This window comes from Canis lupus, chromosome 15, assembly GCF_048164855.1.
Source record: "Canis lupus baileyi chromosome 15, mCanLup2.hap1, whole genome shotgun sequence".
NCBI classification, from domain to species: Eukaryota; Metazoa; Chordata; class Mammalia; order Carnivora; family Canidae; genus Canis; species Canis lupus.
In genome coordinates, this window is record NC_132852.1 from 38,252,616 (window position 1) to 38,272,780 (window position 20,165).

Genomic DNA, 20,165 nt, shown 5'->3' on the forward strand with positions numbered 1-20,165 from the left:
AGTCTGTCTTACTCAACTTATCAGCAATATTAGACACAGTTTATTTTCTTCAGGATTATACTTGTCTGGTTTTCCTGTCTGGCCACTTTTCAGTCTTCTTTACTGGTTCCCCCACATCTTTCTCACTTGTTGGCGTGACTTCAGAAGACTTCTCTTTTCTATATGCTCCCACTCTTTAGATAACTTCATCCAGTCTTGGGCCTTTAAAAATTATCTGTATTGGGATGCCTGGGGAGCTCAGCGGTTGAGTGCCTGCCTTTGGCTCAGGACATGATCTGGGATCGAGTCCTGCCTGTGTTGGGCAGGTACATCAATGTGTTCACCACCCAGGAAACTCCTCCAAGTCTCAGTGTCCAGAATTTTAATTAGAGATTTATTAAGTGAGCATGATTGATTAAATCACATTGGCCAGTAGACTAAAATCAATCTCCAGCCCACCTCCCCTTCCCAGAGGTCATGCTGACCCAAAATTCCAACTCTCTCTAGTCACCAGGTTGGATTTTCTGATGACCAGCCACCATCCTGAAGTTACCTAGGGGCCCACCAGGAGTCACCTCATTAGCATTACAGGACACTCCTACCATTCAGGATCTTCTCAGAGGTTTTGAAGCTCTGTGCCAGGATAAGAACGAGATATACTTATATCACATTATCTAACCACTCTTCTTGGAGACACCTCCAGACTTAAACATCTCAAGCTTATGTCCTGATATTTCAACCCAAATCTGCTCCTCTAGACTCTTCATTTTAGTAAAAGTCACAATCTCATTCTTCCTAGATACTCAGGCCAATAACTTTAAAGTCATTCTTGACTCCTCTCTCTCTCACACATCATAACACATCTGTTGGCAAATCTCATTGGCCCCATCTTTAATTTTATGGAGAATCTAACTACTTCCACTATTTTTACTGAGGCTACCCTGGTCATTTCTTATCTTACTTATTGCGGTAGGTTTTTTCTTGGTATTCCTGCTTTAGCACTTGCCTCTTTTCAGCCTCCTTGTCCTCCTGACACTCACAGGTGATAAGAGAGAAAGAAACAAGTTCTCACACATGGCGGTTGGAGGGAGAAAGTGAAAAGGCAGAAAGGCACTTAATTTGTACTGGAGAAAACAGAATGTGTACAGAAAGCAGTCCAACGATATGGAAGATGAAAAAGAAGGCAAATATCATGATAACAATGAAAAGAAAGATGGGGAGAGATCATTGTTCTTATATTTGAGATTCTTTTTTACAGCTTTATTGAAATATATTTCACATATCATAAAATTCATTCAATAGGCTTTAGTATATTCACAAAAGTGTGCAACCATCACCACAATCTTTTTTTTTTTTTTAAGATTTTTATTTATTTATTTATTCATGAGACACACACAGAGAAAGGCAGAGACACAGGCAGAGGGAGAAGCAGGCTCCATGCAGGGAGCCTGATGTGGGGCTCGATCCCGGATCTCCAGGATCGTGCCCTGGGCCAAAGGCGATGCTGAACTGCTGAGCCACCCAGGGCTGCCTCCACCACCACAATCTAATATTAAATCTTTTGCATCACCTCAAAAAGAAACTCCATACATATTAGCTGTCACTCCTCATTCCCACTCTCCCTTACCCTAATCCCAGATTGATCTACTTTGTCTCTATGATTTACCTTATCTATTCTGGATAAATTGAATCATATATGTGATTTTGGTTGCTGGCTTCTTTGACTTAGCAGATGCTTTCAAGATTCATCCTGTTATAGCATGTGCCATTGCTTGTCTTTTTATGCCATTGTGTGGATAAACCACATTTTGTTTATCTAACAGTTGATGGGACATTTGAGTGCTATCACTTTTTAGCAACTATGAATAAGTGCTCATAGTGCTGCTACAAACACTCATTTATAAGTTTTTATGTGAATATGTGTTTTCAATTCTCTTAGGTATACACCGAGGAGTGAAATGACTGGGTCACAGGATAATTCAATGTTTAACTTGTTAAGGAAACATCCAATTGTTTTCCACAGCAGTTGTACCATTTTTACACTGTCACCAGCAATATGTGAAGTTTCTGAATTCTCCAAATTCACCTCAACACTGGTTATTGTTTCTTTATTTGTCTATTATAGTCTTCCTGGTGAGTATGCAGTGATATCTCATTGTGGTTTTGATTGGCATTTTCCTGTTGACTAAAGACCTTAAGCATCTTCTCATCTGTTTCTTGGCCATTTGTATATTCTCTTTGGAGAAATGTCTATTCAAATCCTTTGCATATTTTAAAGTTGGTTATTTGTCTTTTTCTTGTTGAATTGTGTTCTTTATATATTCTAGACATTAGACCCTCATTTGATATAAGATTTGCAAATATTTTCTTCCATTTTTCTCAGTTGTCCTTTCACTTTCCTGATAGTGTCTTTTTAATTTGGATGAACTCCAATTTATTTATTTTTTTCTTGATTGTATTTTTGGTATCATACCTAAGAAACCATTGTATGATCCAAGGTCATGTAGATTTACACCTGTTTCCCTCTATGAGTTTGATAGTTTTAGTTCTTAAAGTCTTTAATCTATCTTGGATTAATTTAAACATTTTTAGGGATGCCTGGGTGGCTCAGCAGTTGAGCATCTGCCTCCAGGGTGTGATCCTGGAGTCCCCGGATCAAGTCCCACATCAGGCTCCCCGCATGGAGCCTGCTTCTCCCTCTGCCTATGTCTCTGCCTCTCTGTGTGTCTCTCACGAATAAATAAAATCTTTGAAACAAAATTTAAACATTTTTAAATTGTGGTAAAATACACATAACATGAAATTTACCATCTTAATCATTCTTAAGTGTACAGTTTGTGTTCAGTATATTTACATTGTTGTGTAATGTCTCGAGAACTTTGTCCTTTTGCAAAACTGAAACTCTATACCCAGTAAACAATAGGTCTTAATTTTCCCCATTCCTTCCACCCCTAGCAATTTCCATTCTACTTTCTGTCCCTATGAATTTGACTACTCTAGATACCTACTTAATTGGTATTTGTCTTTTTGTGACTGATTTATTTCACTTAGCATAATGTCCTCCAGGCTCACTCATGTTGTCCGATACGTCAGAAAAATCCTTCCTTTTTAAGGCTGAGTAATATTCCATTATATGTATATACCACATTTTGTTCATCCATTTATTTGTTCATGGACACTGAGTTTGCTTCCATCCTTCTGCTATTGTGTGAGTAGCATTGCTATGAGCATGGGTGTGCAAATATCTCTTTAAGTCCCTGACTCCAATTCTTTTCAATATAACCAAGAAGTGATATTACTGGATCACAAATATTTCTTTTTTTTTTTTTTTTTTTTTTCTGAGGACCTACTATACTGTTTTCCATAGTGGCCACACCAATTTACATTCCCACCAATTGTGCAAAAGTATTCCAATTTCTCCACATTCTTACTACCACTTGTTATTTTATACTTTGTTGTTGTTTATAGTAGCTATCTTTTTTTAAAAAAAGATTTTTTTTAGAAATATCAGCGTTTTACTTTTTTTAAGGCTTTATTTATTTATTTATGAGAGATACAGAGAGGGAAAGAGAGGCAGAGACACAGGCAGAGGGAGAAGCAGACTCCATGCAGGGAGCCTGATGTGGGATTTGATCCTGGGACTCAAGGATCACGCCCTGGGCTAAAGGCAGGCGCCCAACCACTGAGCCACCCAGGGATCCCTTAAAAAGATTTTATTTATTTATTCATGAGAGACAGAGAGAGAGGCAGAGACACAGGCAGAGGGAGAAGCGGGTTCCATGCAGGGAGCCTGACGCAGGACTCGATTCCAGGACCCCAGGATCACGACCCAAGCCGAAGGCAGCACCAAACTGCTGAGCCACCCAGGCTGCCCTATAGTAGCCATCTTAAGGGTGTGAGGGGGCACCTCACTGTGGTTTCAATTTGCATTTCCCACATGATCAGTGATATTGTGCATCTTTCATATGTTTGTTGGCCAGTTGTATGTCATCTTTGGAAAAATGTCTATTCAAGTCTTTGTCCATTAAAATTTTTTTTAAAAAATAGGGTCCACATCTAGCATGTAGACCAACTTGGGACTTGAACCCACAACCCTGAGATCAAGACCTGAGCTGAGATCAAGAGCTGGTTGCTTAACCAACTGAGCCACTCAGGTGCCACTCCATTTTTTAATTAGATTATTTTTTGTTGTTGTTGAGTTGTAGAAGTCCTTTATATATCTGAACATTAATCCTTTATCACTGATAAGCTGAGTAATATACTGTGATGACATTTCTCACACAGCATTCTGTTTTTCCTGAGATTACTTTTGTTTGGCTTTTGCTCCAATAGAACTATACAGTCCCTCTCCATTATTTCCCCCTTGGTCAAATGTACCAGGTAACCTATCACTTTTTCTTCCACTTCCTTTTTTCTTTCTTTTCTTCTGCCTCCTCCTCCTCCCTCTCCCCTCCTCCTTCTTCCTCCTCCTCGTCCTTTTCCTCTTCCTCTCTTCCTTCCCCCTCTTCCTCCTTTTTCTTTAAATCCATATAGGTTTTAGATATTTCTTTTTCCTACTGTGAGTGCTTTTCAGTATTCAGTAAGTACTAATTTAGGTACTCAGGCCCTTCAACCCTGGGAAGTTCATTAGATTAAAAAAAACCTTTTTCTTCTCTCCATTTCCTCTATTCTCTATAGCATTCCTGTTAGTAAGGTATTAGACATTCTGTATTGGTCTACTGTTTTTCTTATATTTTTTCTTCTGTTTTCCCTACTTCTGTCTTTTTTCAATACTTTCTGGGAGATTTCTAGACTTCCTCTTCCAAATGTTTTATTGGAGTCAGAAACAATGGTAATTTAAAATTGAATACAAAGGAGGAAAAAAGAACACTCCAGATACACATGACTAATGTTATTACTAGTATTAGCTAATAATTTAAGAATAATAATCATTTTATTAGAAAATGTGCGAATATTTTCCCCAATGTGTTTTCAAGCTGAAGAAAAGACCATTGGATTTATTTAGACTCTGAATATTACTGTTTTTATTATTCACAGTATCTTTTTGATCTTCAGGTGTTTTTTGTTTTTTTTTTTCTGGGAGTATGGGGAGTATGTTTTTTAAATGAAAATTTCTAATATTTTTTCAAATATTGGTTTTGTTCCTCAGAAACTTAGAGAAAATGGAACTTTTAGATTAGAATCTAATTTTCCCCCAACATCTGAGTACAAAAACTTCCAAACATACAGAAAATTTAAAAGAAATGTACGGTGAATAGCCATATACCCTTAGCCTAGATTCTACAGTCCAGATTTAATTTTTTTTAGTTGAAATTAGTATTTTGCCTGCCTCTGAGTGATAGCTCTACCATAATTAAATAGGAAGTGTTTTGTTCCTACTGGTAAGTCCAGTGCTTCATAAGAGTTCTGTACTATGGCCAACTTCATGAGTGTTTTAAACAAGCCAACACAGGCCAGTTGTTAACTGGGTGGAGGAGCTTCTAGAGCTCCTTAGAGAAACAAGATTTCAAATTTAAAAAGTTCTCCAGCTTGCTGCCTAAATACACCTACAGCTTTTGGCTCTTATAAGCAGGTGTTGTCCAGAGGCATAAACCTAGGACTTTCTGGTTGTGTAACAAGGGAGAAACTGCCAAGCTAGAAGGTGATAGGAACAGTGATGGAGAGGAAGGGTAACTGGGATTCATAGGCTCCCAAATAAATATTCCAAAAAAGTTCTATTTTACAATTAGTGGCAACTGTCCCCATGGATGATATAATGCTCCATTCCCACATGCTCTCTGCTACAAATTCATACAAACTTCTCCCTGTTTTTCAGAATTACTAAAGCTAAGAGAAAGGGGACCACAAGTCTAAGGAAGACAGTGGCAATCATTTCTCTAAGCTGGTTCCAACTACTGTACATGATATCATAAGCTATGTATTTCAACTCACAATAATTGCATAATTTTAGCAAAGTATCATATTCTTGGTCTTTTTCTTTTCCTGGAAGGTCTTCAGTTAAGAACAGCCTCCAAAGCAAAGCGATATGTGCTCATTGGTTAGCTTCCTATTACCCGGGGAGGGGGGTGGGGAGGTCTCGTGGCTGACTGAAACCTATGGCAATACATATATCATCTATATCTTGTAAGACCTGAAATTTCTCAATGCTAAAGCCCTTTGAGACAGCCCTGAATGTAAAGTTTTGAACAGGAGAGGAATACTTGAACAAACATAAAAATAGGACTTTTAGAATAGGGATGGCATTTTTATTTTTTTTTTATTTTTAATATTTTTTTTAATTTTTTTTTTTATTTATTTATGATAGTCACAGAGAGAGAGAGAGAGAAAGGCAGAGACACAGGCAGAGGGAGAAGCAGGCTCCATGCACCGGGAGCCCGACGTGGGATTCGATCCCGGGTCTCCAGGATCGCGCCCTGGGCCAAAGGCAGGCGCCAAACCGCTGCGCCACCCAGGGATCCCAGGGATGGCATTTTTAATTATAAAAGTTCTTCTGCCTTTCTAAGTGCATGATCTTAACTCTCAATCAAGAATCAGTAAACATTTTCTGTAGAGAGCCAAACTGTAGATAGTTTAGTCTTTGTGGGCCATACTGTCTATCTTACAAGTATTCAACTGTGCCATAGTGAAGAGCAAAAGCAGCCATAAGCAATACATGAACAAATGAGGATGGCTTTATTCCATTTAAACTTTATTTCTGGGCACCTACACAAAGACTACGTTATTCGTAAAACAAAGACTTCACATTAATGCTGCAGGACCAACTACGGCATGAGTTAAAAATTTACAGGCCCACAACACTTTACAATTGAAGTTCCCTCCAACATAGTTTAACTCTCAATATTTAGATACCTTTTTTTTTGAAGATTTTATTTATTTATTCATGAGACACACACACACAGAGAGAGACAGAGACAGAGACAGAAAGAGAGAGACAGAGAGAGGCAGAGACACAGGCAGAGGGAGAAGCAGGCTCCATGCAGGGAGCCCAACGTGGGAGTTGATCCCAGGTCTCCAGGATCATACCCTGGGCTGAAGGCAGCGCTAAATTGCTAATGGGCTGCCCTATTTAGATACCTTTTATCCAATTTGCAAAACCATGGGATTAGAAAGTCATATTGGACCACTACATTATTTTAAAAATAATTTTTAGGGACGCTTGGGTGGCTCAGCGGTTTGGTGCCTGCCTTTGGCCCAGGCTGTGATGCTGGAGACCCGGGACTGAGTCCCACAGTGGGATCCTTGCATGGAGCCTGCTTCTCCCTGTGCCTGTGTCTCTGCCTCTCTGTCTCTCTCATGAATAAATAATCTTTAAATAAAAATAAAAATAATTTTTAAAAAAACATGAAGGCAACAACATAGGCTTTAGAGTCAGATGTAAATTCAAATTTAGGTTCTGCAGCCTTCTTAGTTGCATCATATTGAGTAAACAGAAGAACATTTCTACAGGTTTCTTCATTTGTGAAATTGGACAATTAAAAGATCTGTATCAACTCCTAACACAGTGTTCAGTAAGGCACACAGTCCATTCTCAGCAGATGTTACCTTGTTTTCATTGTTAAGTCACTAAGTAACAATTTTTACTTTTATCTGTATAGAAAGACCGTCAATGTCATTGGATTTTAGTAGCCCATTTCACTGATTATAAATCATTTTGTAGTTGGGAAAATCACCCTAACGTGATGTCATTAACTTGGAAGCCCTGTGATGAATTTGATAGACGAATGATACAGTGGGATCCTCCAATACCAGTCGGCCCTCGGTGTGTGTGTTTATATTTGGCTTGCCACTCTAACTACATTTCTGTGAGTTAGTGGTAGTTGTTTGTATAAGGACACTTTAAACATGAGTATTTACCAAAGCATTAAAAAAAAGGCTTTCAGATGACTTATGGAGAGCTCCAGATCCCATCACGTAGAGTTTAAGCAAATACAACTTTGAAGTTCGCCTTAAAAGTTTTTTTTTTAAAGAGATAATACGTGGTACATAGGACAGAAATCAAAAAGTACAAAAGACAATATAGTTTTCTAAGAACGAAATCTTCATCTCTCCACTACATACTCTCATCCCAGCTGCTGTACTAAGCAGCAAGGGCTCGGCTGCAAACACGCACACACAGCGGTGTCTGCTGCGCTGTGCGCACCTCGCTTGATTACTTAAGACTATACCAGAAGATTCCCTCCTCTCTGCATACAGAGCTGCCTTGTTTTTTTGTTTTTGTTTGTTTTTGTTTTTCTTTTTTTAATGGCACCTTAATATCTTCCCAGAGGGATGACGTCCCGCATGATTGAACCCGCCCCCGGGGAAGGGCTTGCAGGTTCCTTCTAGTTGTTTCCTCCAATAGGGAACACTGCAACCGTGCTTCTAACTTCACCTTTACCCTGTAGTTCTGTTTTCTTCCAGCACGCGCGGCCAGCGATTCTGCGGGGCCCTCCCCGCCCCCCCCACTCCGCGCCCCGCCCCCCGCCAGGGATGCTGCGGGCGCGTCGCCCCGCCCCCCGCCAGGGATTCTAATGCGGGGCCCTCCCCGCCCCCCCCACTCCGACCCCCCGCCCCCCGCCAGGGATGCTGCGGGCGCGTCGCCCCGCCCCCCGCCCGTCCCAGCCGAGCCGCCCCGTCTCTCCTCCCGCATCCGTCGGGCTCCGCCGCCCCACGCCGGCCTCTGGGGGGGGGCACGCGTGGGAGGCGGCGGGGCGGGGGCAGGTGGCGGCTCACTCCTCGCACGGCGCGTGTGCGGCCGCGGCGGCGTCGCCATCTGCGGTCCGCGGCCCGGCGCTCGGCTCCCGGGGACTCTGCCGGCCGCCCGCCGCGGGAGCGCGGGGAGGCGCTCCGAGGGGTCTCTGAGAGACAGGCGCGGGCCGGGCAGCCCCGCTCCGGAACAATGGGGCCTTTCAGCCGGCCCTGCGGACGGGGGCTCGTCGCCATGACAACCACCCGGCTACGCGGAGTCGGAGAGGGTCCTCGCCTCCGACGCGCGCGGCGCCGGCTCCCCTCCCCCCGGCCCCGCCGTATGGCGCGTGTGGCACTGGCAGCTGTTGTCACTAGAAGGCACCTCTTTGTCTCCGGGGGGATGAAAGGCCTTGGGTTCTCGCCGCCACCCTTTTTCTCCGCCCGACCACCTTCCTCGGCGCGCGGCTCCGCGTCCCCGGCACCCGGGGCCCCTCCCGCCCGGACGCCGGAGCTCAGCCCGAGGCGCCGCCGCCCCCGGGCCTCGGCTCCGCTCGGGTCCCGCGCTCCCTCCTGCCGCCGCGCTGCTGCCGGTGCCCCAGCCCCGAGTCACGGAAGTCTCCCGGCCCCGCGCAGGCTTCGGAGCCGGGGATTCCCTTCAGAAACCTGGGCGCTCCTCCCCTCACACCCGACAGCGCCCCCTTCTGAGGCGACGAGCGCGCGACCGGGCGGCCCCGGTGGTGGGCGCGGGCTCTGCCGGCTCCGCTGAGCGCAGCGCTGTCCGCGCAGGGGGCGCCGGCCTGGGGGACGCGGGACTCGCCGGCTGCACACCTGGCTGGGCGCGAGGCGACGCCTCGGGAGACCGTAAATAACCTCTCAAGCTTCTAAATGAAAAATGTATTATCAAAATGTTTTCTCAAGTTTCTTATTACCTTACATGAATACCGTAATACGGTTGACTTTTTTTTTTTCTTTTTTTTTTTTTTTTTTTCTGTGGAGGAGCTTTATAAGGATTGAAAAGTGAGAGGGATTGGGGACGCCTGTGTGGCCCAGTGGTTGAGCGTCTCCCCTCCGCCCAGGGCGTGACCCCGGGGTCCCAGGATGGAGTCCCACATAGGCTCCCACAGGGAGCCTGCTTCTCTCTCTGCCTGTGTCTCTCATGAATAGATAAATTTAAAAATCAAGAAAGAAAAGAAAAAAAAGAAAAAGAAAAAGAAAAGTGAGAGGGAAGTCTGGCTGAGCACGCGCCTGGGATCCCGGCTCCGGAAGAGCGCCCAGACCCTGTGACCTGCCCGGGGGTTCTAGGAGCACGCGGTGCTTTCCAGGCCTGCCTGCAGGTGGAGCGGGTTACCTGGGTAAGGGGAGAGGGCAGCATCAAGAAGGAGCCGGAAGGAGCAGTGGAGAGAAAGATGCAGAAGCTAATAGTCACCAGTGTGGGAAGAAAGTAAAACCAGGGATGTTGGGCGATTCCGCAGATAAAGATAAGCTTAGGCTTTCGTGCGGATCAGAAAAATAATCAGTGTTCATCAAATCTTTTCTCCAAAGGGTGCATACTAGGGAAGAAACTGGAGGGCACCTGCTGCAGAATTCTTGGTCTTTCTACCCTCACTTTTTCGAATAATTTAAAGTTTTCAAAGGGCATTTAAAAAAAAAAAAAACAACTTTGGGCATATTAAAAGTGTAACAAGCAAAAGGGAAAGAAGTTCAACAGGTGACTGACAAGAGGTGTATTTTTCTGTTCTTTGCTTTGAATTACCATCGATTACTTTTGGTAAACAGGAAGCAGCCCCGTCATCAGGCACACAGGAAATAAGTATTTGCAAAGTGAAGGTTTGTTTTTTCCTCTGAGAGTAATTTTTATCTAAATAACTACCTACAAAATAAGAAGTATGTTACTCTGAAAACTCTTTTTTACAATCCAAACTTCTTTCTTTCCCAACATTACTGAGTAAATTTTGGAGAGAATTCTGTCAGTTGTCCTGTGAGATTTGATTAATATTTCCCCAGTGATTTCAAATGAGACTCCAATAGAGTGCCATGATTTGGCAATAACTAAATAACCCTAGTTAACTTAATGGTTTTTTTTTTAAGGGTTGAAGATTGCTATTAAGAAATAAAAGCAATTTTCCTTTTCTGAAAAGAATACTCATGGCTGTATCTATAGGCTGACTTATACCAATAAATACATCATTTAAAATATTTTTTTATTTATTTGAGAAAGTGAGAGAGAGCAAGCATGTACAACAGGGGGAGGGGCAGAGGGAAGAGAGGGAGAAGCAGACTCCCTGATGAGGAGGGAGCCAGACCAGGGCTGATCCCAGAATCCTGAGATCATGACCTGAGCCAAAGTCAGATGCTTAACTTGTTTATCCACTGAGCCACCCAGGCGCCCCACATCATTTTATTACAGTCACGTGGAACTATGTAGAAATATACTCTGGAGAGTTCAGAGGCCACCATGGGGATTAAGACAAGGCCAAGTGGAACTCCATGGTTCTGATTCCTATGTCATTCTATTTTATCTGTTTTCTATGTAGGCTCTCATTTGTTTAAGATATTTCACTGCTGCAAAAGAAGAAAAGATCATTGTTAGTAGAAATTTAGAATTGGAAAGATCTTGGAGATAGTGTAGTCCAATTGTCTCATTTTACAGGTAACCTTTTGATTCAAGCAATTTATCTAGATAACCTGCCCAAGATCACATGGTCAGTTTATGGCTATTTACAACCCTGTGACCAGTTGCCATCCTATTGCCCTTCCAGATCAGAGCTGACCACATTGCCCTCCTCCTGGCCAGACCCTTCTTATTACTATCTATCTTGTGGAGATTACATGAAAGTTCTCTGGTGGAGCTTTCCTGTTTTCTAGTCAGCTTTCCATAAATCTTTCAATTCCAGACTTTATTTAAAATATCCAATCTAGGGGATCCCTGGGTGGCTCAGCAGTTTGGCACCTACCTTCAGCCCAGGACGTGATCCTGGAGTCCCAGGATCGAGTCCCGCGTTGGGCTCCTTGCATGGAGCCTGCTTCTCCCTCTGCCTGTGTCTCTGCCTCTCTCTCTCTGCGTGTCTCTCATGAATAAATAAATAAAATCTTTAAAAATAAAATATCATGGGCAGCCCCGGAGGCTCAGCGGTTTAGCGCCTGCCTTTGGCCCAGGGTATGATCCTGGGGACCCGGGATTGAGTCCCACATCGAGCTCCCTGCATGGAGCCTGCTTCTCCCTCTGCCTGTGTCTCTGCCTGTCTCTCTGTGTGTGTGCCTCTTATGAATAAATAAATAAAATCTTTAAAAAATAATAATAAATAAAAATAAAATATCCAATCTAGGGGCACCTGGGTGATTCAGTGGTTGAGCATCTGCCTTCTGCTCAGGGCATGATCCCCAGGTCTTGGGGTGGAGTCCCGCATCAGACTCCCTGTGGGAAGCCTACTTCTTCCTCTGCCTATGTCTCTGCCTCTCTCTGTATGTCTCATGAATACATAAATAAAATATTTAAAATAAACAAAATAAAATATCCAATCTATTCATGGACCGTAGGTGCTCTAGTCACTCCCATTGACTGTAGACAGCCTGTTAGATGTCTACCCAATTTCCATTCTCCTGTCTATTAACAGAGTCCCATTTGGGAAGGGGAGTAGTAAATGTGCCCAGTTAAAAGTATTCCCAGGACCTCTTTTTAGCTCAATACTGAACAAGAGAGCAAAGAGGGACCTCATGAAAAAGCTCATTAAAGGCACTGACTTCCTGTTAGTTCATTTGCTTTTTGTCTTTCCTCCTTCTCTTTGCCTGGAATACAGCTTGATGCCTGCAGCCATGACAAAGATGTGAGCATGAGGTGAAAGTTCCACCCTAGGAATGGAGGAATGGCAGCCTAGGAGAAACCTGAATCCTTGACATGAAGCTGATATTCTGGCCCTTGAATATGATCCCCATTTGCTCCAATTTAGGATAAGAACAAAGTAGACTAGGAATTCAGTTTTATTGAGCGAACTTCTTTTTGAACACTTATTAGTTGTGTATATAGTATCCTGTATGTTACAGGACATACAGCATAATAATTCACTCAGTCATACAATGAAACAATTTCCTCTTCTACTGCCTACCCCTAAAGGTAAGGAGAAGGAACCAGCTATATTAAAAACAGGGAAAAAAAACTTTTCAAACAGAGGGAACAACATATTCCACGGCCTAGAAGTGGGGAGTGGGGAGGGTACATTAGAGGGGGAGCAAGAGACTCAATTGGAGAGATGGAAACTGGTAGATAAAAGAGACGTGCCTTAGTCCATTTAAGCTGCTGTAACACAAGTACCATAGTCAGAGTGGCTGACTATGACTAAAATATAAACAAATATTTATTTCTCACAGTTCTGGAGATGGAGAAGTGCAAGATCAAGTCTCCAGCAGATGCACTGTCTGGTGAGAACCTGTTTCCTGGTTCATAGAAAGCCATCTTTCCTCTGTTCCCTATGTAGTGGTGTTAAGTCCTTGGGAAGGACTAATCCCATTCATGAGGACTTCACTCTCAGGACCTAATCACATCCCACAGGCTCCACTTCCAAATACCATCCCATTGGGCAATTAGGACTTAACATATGAATTTTGAGGGGACACAAAGAGTCTATAGCAAGGTGGTAAAGGCATTTGAACTTCATGCCTTGGGAAGGCGTTGAAGAGTCTAAGCTGCACATAGCCATTAATAGTTTTTTTTGAACTCACTTTTGCTGCTGTACATAAAATGAATTGAATGAGGTGAGAGTGGAACTGGGAGACCAGTGTGTAGGTGGTTTATAGTCTTTCAGGTGAGAGGCAGTGGTGGTCTGGACTGGAGTTGTGACTGATTTGGATAGAGAATGGATTCCTGATATACTTCAGTGAGGGAATCAGTAGGGTTTGTTTCTGGATTAGATGCAGGGTTGAGGGTAATGGAGGACCTTGTGGGTATTGGTTTGAGTAGCTGAATAGATAGTGATACCGTTTACTAAGATGAGAACTGGGGGGAGAGTAGGACTGGAAGAAGGAAAAGATTGGGGAAGAAAACTCAAGAGGTCCTCTTTCCCCCTTTAAGATGTCTGTGAGGCACCTGAGTGTAGATGTCAAGTGCATGATAAGATATGTGGGCCTGTATGTTTATGAAGAGGTTGAGGTTGGAGATACAAAACCTAAATTAAATAATTAAAAGAGTACTTATACTCCTGAGGTCATCTAGACAAGGAGTGTAGAGAGAAGGAAGGAGCATCCAAGAAGCCACAGAATAATGTTGTGCCTTGGGTATAATAGCATCTAGGGGAGGAGCCATTTGGTTAATGATTTCTTCCTTCAGGAGACTAGGACCAGGATGCCAGCCCGAGGCTGCTGGGAGAGGGCTGCTGCTGCTTCTTGTCAGGCAAGGTTTGGATCGCAGGACCTTGAGATGAACTTGAGATGGCCTTGCTTGGGGTTCCTGAGCAAGAGGAGGTACAGAGAAGCAGAAGCTCTGCCATCTGGAAGCAGGTATGCATCCCAGGATACCCTCATCACATCACATCTTGTAAGCTACATTATTACTTGCATGTGACTCTTTTTGTTTCCCCTTTATAATCCCCAAGCCTTTACACAAGCTTTGTATAAGTATCCATCTGGTCTTTGCTCTGCTGTGGGAAATTAAACTAAAACTTGTGTGTCTACACTGATATTAAAGAGCTAAAGGAATGCTAATCTCCCAAGTCCAGCATGGTGAGGGCAGCCAGTAGCAGGAGTCCCTAAGGGGAAGGTAAGACTCTTGTTTGAGAGTTAGGAGTGTTAACTGTAGGCTCTCCTTTCCAGAAGGATAGGCTCCTTCCATGACCAGGCTTGAAGGAGCTGGTCTTCAATTTTTTTTTTAATTTTTTATTTATTTATGATAGTCACAGAGAGAGAGAGGCGCAGAGACACAGGCAGAGGGAGAAGCAGGCTCCATGCACCGGGAGCCCGATGTGGGATTCGATCCCGGGTCTCCAGGATCGCGCCCTGGGCCAAAGGGCCAAACCGCTGCGCCACCCAGGGATCCCTGGTCTTCATTTTTTTAAGGGATCTTTTCTTTTCTTTAGAGTTTTTTCTCCACGTTGGATTATAAACTCCCAAAGACATGTTTTAATTGTCTTTGTACCCTTGGTGTCCAGGAGATAGTCAGCACTCCATGAATATTAGTTTAATAGATGAATGAATATATATTAGGCATTGATATATGCACACCGTGGTTCTCAGAGTTTACAGTCCAGTTGCAGTGATCAGATTGGGTGCATGAATGTGTGGCACAGTGTCAAAAGCACTGTAGGTTACATAAAGGAGCTATGAAATGCTATTTAATCACAGAAGAGGGATAAATTACTTCTAGTGTGGGGCATCCAGCTTGGGACAGACTTCGTGGACGAAAAAACATATGGCTAGGCCTTGAGGGCTGGAGGGATTTTCCACAAATAGGATGAGTAAGAGATGAATACATGCCAAGAAGAGGGATCAGTAAGAACAAAGACAGGGTGAGAAGGCATTCTGTTTCTTCAGTGCATGACCAGTAGTGAGGTTTGATGCAAGGGTAACATTCATGGATAGGAGGAAGAAGTGTCAAAGATAGAGAGGGGCTTGGAGCCCCCACTGCAGAGCCCTTAAAAGTGTCTTTCTCAGTGAGCAAGGCCTCTCTTGTCTTAGAACAAAATATTAATAATAATAATCCAGTAATTTTCAGGGAATCCTGATAGCTGAGATTAGCTTCTCACAATGGAAAAATTTCTCAGGGGTGACTGGGTGGCTCAGTTGAGTGTCCGACTCCTGATCTTGACTCAGGTCATAATCCCAGGGTCCTGGGATCCAGCCCCACACTGGGCTCCTTGCTCAGCAGGAGTCAGGGCTCCTTGCTTCTCCCTCTTCTTCTGCCCTTCGGCCCCCACTCATGTACACATGCGCGCTCTCTCTCAAATAAATGAATAAATCTTAAAAAAAAAAAGAAAGAAAGAAAGAAAACTCAGCAGTGATTGCTGTTAAACACTAGGATGGTTCGTTAGTGGCAGGTTTAGAAATCTTTTCCCAGAAATGTTTATGTATAAAATGGACTTGCCATTTTAGTCAGTGGTTTCCTGTGGCCCTTCTTAACACCATGACAAGGTACTATATGAGCTCCCAAATTCTATGATACATTTGATTAAATTCAAAAAATATTTGAGTGTTGAACTTGATATGGCCCTTGGCATTGCTATGAATGAATTCATGCCACCTCTCCCTCCCCTGTGGCTCTCTTCCAGTGATCCCCATCTCAGCAAATGACACTTCCATCCATACAACCGTGCACATCAGAAACTGAATAATCCTGGATTCCTCATTCTTCCTTATTATTCACTTTCTAATTAATCCCCTTCATTCTACCTCCCAAACGCCTCTGGAATTTGTCCACTGATTTCTCCAATCCTCCATGCTGGTTGAAGTCACTAGCAACTCTGATGTGGATTACTGCAATAGTCTAAATGATCTCCCTGCCCCCAAGCTTGGCTTTCTCCAATCCATCCCACATGCCTGGTCTTTATGAAATGTAAATTTGAAAGCATTTCACTGTCCTACTTAACATTTCTTCAATAGGTCTCAGGGCCCAGGCTTATGAGAGAGGCAGGAGGCCAGACCAGACTGCTTAGATCTTCCTGTGTGCTTGAACTCCAGCCATGTTACTTACCTACTTACTTGACATTTGGCAGATTGCTTAAGCACTCACTGTAGTTTTCTCATCTATAAAAAGGGGATCATAACAGTAATTCATTTCAGGGTAGTTGGGAAGACTAAATGAATCTGGATCTTCCTCTCCTCTGTGAACCTTTAAATTTGGAATGCCACTAGACTCTCGTCCTCTTCTCCATGCTCATTCCCTTAGTCATCTCAGCTGGACTCATGGCTTTAATATCCATATCCTGATAACTCCCAAATGTACATCTCCAGTTCAGACCTCTCTCCTGAATCCTAGACTCATGTATATCTAGCTGGCTTCTCAACATGGCCATTCAATGGCTATCAGATATATTTAATTTAATATGACCAAGGCTGAACTCCTAATTTTTTTCATTCAAACTTTCTCTGCCCAAAATAATTTTTTCCCTAAGGATTTTATTTATTTATTCATGAGAGACACACAGAGAGAGGCAGAGACACAGGCAGAGGGAGAAGCAGGCTCCCTGCAGAGAGCTCAATGCAGGACTCCATCCCCCTGCATCTTCCTGCATTCTTTCTCCAATCCTAGTTCGAGCCATATTTAATTCTCTTATCTCTAGAGCTTTCCACATGTAATCTTCTCTCTGTCCTTCTACCCTTTTATTGGAGGAATCTACATTCATCTCTCATAGGATTTCCCTAACTCTAGGCCAGCCCCCTCCACCAGCAAACCACCCCCGACCCTGACCCCCCCCCATATACTCCTTGCTCATCACGTTGCTTTGTAATTACTGCCTTCTCAATTGTCTTCTCCAGCTAGCCTTGGTGACAATAGACACTATGCCTGTGATGGTAGTCATTGCAGCATCTACAGCACCCAGCACAAGGATTGATACATAGGAGGCTCTCCGTAAATATTAATGCAGTGAATGAGAACAGCCCACAACAGTGATTGCATTTCTGCACTTTCAACACACATTGCTTAGTAACCATGTGCAATTGCATCTTGTGCTGCTTCTTAGGTAATAACAATCGCTGACGCTTTTCTAACTCAATCCTCACAACTCTGGGAAGTTGGTACTATTAGTGCCCTTACTTGAGAAGGGAGGAACTTGAAATTTAGAGAAGTTAAAATACTTTCTCAAGGTCACAGAGCTGGTAAGTGTTGGATCAGGATTAAAACCCAGGAAGTCAGGCACCAGAGCCCCTCAGCTTATAGGAAGACACATCATTCAGCCATTTTGATTTTGGATTTTCTCTTTTACTTACTTAAAAAATTAGTCAAGTATCTGTCCTTAGCAAGTATGTCAAAGAACAATCCATTATCACCTTCAATATACAATTATCACAGTCTTCTCTATGGAGGAGTTGCCACTTCTGCTTCCTTTCACCAAAGTGAAAAATAAAGCCCAAGCAGGGTGACAACCTTGTGGTGTAGATTAACGTTATTACCATTAACATCAACATGCTGTTTTATCGAACACATGAAATGTGCCAGGCACCTTCCATTCCTCGTCTTACTTAATAATTTTGTTTAACTAAAGGTGAACCTTGTTGTCTGACGTCTACTTCATGACTCTCTGGATCACAATGATTTGAATCACTTAAAATATATTATCAAAGTCATTAGAACTCCCATGCAATTTGCAGAGTGACCTGCCTAAGTACCTCCTTTTCAGATCTGAGAACTGAGATTTTTGAAAGGTTAAGTGCCTTGTCCAGGGTCAGGCAGGTGGTGGCCTGGTTGGGGCTGGAAGAGGCCTCCTGAATCCAGGTCCAGAGCTCTCCATAAGACTCTACAGCCCTTTACTTCACCCGATGCACATAAACGAAAAGGCATCGTGTCTCTCTCTCTTTTTTTTTTTTTTTTCATCGTGTCTCTTTTTAAATGCATTTATCTAATGGAAAGGAGTCATTACTGCCCATGCTTTCTTACCCATGATTTCCTATTTGACAAATCCTGCCCTGGAAATCACACTTTTTAGCATCCCCATCTAGGTACCTTCCACGGGTATCTTTACGCAGGCAGCTGCAGCCGCCCCTTTGTGACTGGGTGATTCAAGGCCAAGGGGCCCTCGGACTGGTCACGACAGCCAATCAGGGTGCGGAGCCACAGAGCTGCACCAATTGGAGATTACTGAAGCCTCAACAAGGGCCAATTGAGGGCTCGAAGCCAAGAAGACAGTGACTGGCAGACAGCTATCAATCAGAGGAGCGGATCATCGATGTCCAATCAGAGGTTTTGAAGCCACGGTCGTGGGCGGTGCTGGCGTGAGGCCCAGGGGCCGGCCAATCAACGGGCGAGCGGCCGCCGGCGCGCGTGCGGGGGGCGGCCGAGGGGGCGGGGCCTGCCGGCGCGTCGGGACTGTGGGCGCTTCGAGGAGCGAGGCTGGGTGAGGAGGGCTGGCGACCCTGGTCGGGGTTGCGGGCCGAGCGTGCATGCACCCGGCCGGGGGCTGAGGGAGGCGGGCGGGGACGCGCGAGGGTCCGGGCCGGGGGCGCGCCGGGCAGGTCCAGAGTTAGGGGATGCGGTGGGATTCACCCTCCAGGCTACAGGATGCGGCGGGGAGAGCTGAGGGAGCGAGTACGCGGCTGGGGAGGCGGCCGACGCCGTTCCGGGGGCTGAGGGAGGAGGGGACGTTGTTGCCATGGTAACGCACGTGTGCAGTCTGGCGACCTTTGTCACCGCCTGGACTTGCGCCCCCCTGAAATCCGCCCCCCGCCACCCCCGCCCTAAATGGCCTCCATCATCCTTCGCTCTTAGGCGGTTGAGGTGGACCAGCACAGAGAGAACCGCCTTTAGCAGCCACCCCCCCCTTCTCCCAGCCCAGTTACCCCCTCTTCCCCTCCCGCCGGCCGGCTGTCAGCGGGCAGAGGGATGAAGCTTGCCCTGGGGTCCTGGTGTTGCAGGCTTCTGCGGTGTGACCACCTGGGCCGGTTCGCCGCCAGCGCGGGGAGTGGCCAGAGCTGGGCTAGATGCCTAGAGAGCATCCCCCAGGGGGGCTGTTGTAGGGCACCCGGTGCAGAACCTTGTTCCTAACCAAGACCGAGGTGCCGGCTCTCCAGCCGTTGACCGGCTGTCCAATAGATTATAGTATAAAGAGAACTAAATCTGTAGTTTTGGGGATCCCCGGGTGGCGCAACGGTTTGGCGCCTGCCTTTGGCCCAGGGCGCGATCCTGGAGACCCGGGATCGAGTCCCGCGTCGGGCTCCCAGTGCACGGAGCCTGCTTCTCCCTCTGCCTGTGTCTCTGAGCCTCTCTCTCTCTCTGTGACTATCATGAATAAATAAATAAAATCTTTTAAAAAAAAAAAATCTGTAGTTTTACATTTTTCTAGTAACCACGTTTTTTTAAAAGGTTAAGTTAATTTTAATATATTTCATTTAGCCTGATATATCAAAATATCAATGTTGAGTTAATGTTAATATTATATTATTGGTATCTAAAGTTCCTTCTTAAATATAAGACCTTCAGTGTGGTGTGTACTTACAGCACATTTCAGTTCAGACCAGACATATTTCAAGTGCTTAGTGGTGGCCTTTCGCTAATGGCTACCGGTTGAGACTAAGCAACCGTAAGCATTTCATGTATGTGCGAGTTGTGGCTAAATACATGAAACTCATCAATATTCTCTTCTGTGCAGGGAGCACAGCAATGAGGCAACAAAAAATGTTAAGGCCTGGTCTTTTTTCTCAAGGAACTTCCAGTCCGGTTGAGAACACAGACATCTAAAAATTAAGTCAAATTTTAAATGGTTAGAATTAAGGCAATAGTAAAGATAACCGGGCAGTAAATGATTTGCAGACAAGGTGGCTGATAATTATCCTTAGGAATTCTAGAGGGGGATACTTCAGGCTCTTACGTAGAGGAAGAC

At 44.4% G+C, this 20,165-nt stretch overlaps 1 protein-coding gene and 1 long non-coding RNA gene across 5 annotated transcripts in view; one reads left to right on the forward strand and one right to left on the reverse strand.

Annotated features, from left to right (window-relative positions):
- The first annotated feature begins 9,869 nt into the window (after positions 1-9,869).
- AP3M2 (adaptor related protein complex 3 subunit mu 2) overlaps positions 9,870-20,165 on the forward strand; it is a 41,757-nt gene continuing 31,461 nt past the window's right edge. For 2 of the 4 annotated variants that reach the window (XM_072776637.1, XM_072776641.1), the window contains exon 1: positions 18,550-18,683. The gene's annotated coding sequence lies outside the window, so the exon portion shown is untranslated. Of the gene's footprint in view, positions 9,999-12,478; positions 12,758-13,011; positions 13,063-13,966; positions 14,137-18,549; positions 18,684-20,165 lie in introns of those variants that run through there. The other 2 variants (XM_072776640.1, XM_072776638.1) reach the window with 2 other exon arrangements.
- LOC140604919 (uncharacterized) lies at positions 11,893-19,580 on the reverse strand. Its single transcript, XR_012007736.1, has 3 exons — positions 18,227-19,580; positions 16,322-16,374; positions 11,893-14,086 (listed from the first exon to the last, which is right to left on the reverse strand). It is a non-coding gene; the product is annotated as an uncharacterized lncRNA (long non-coding RNA).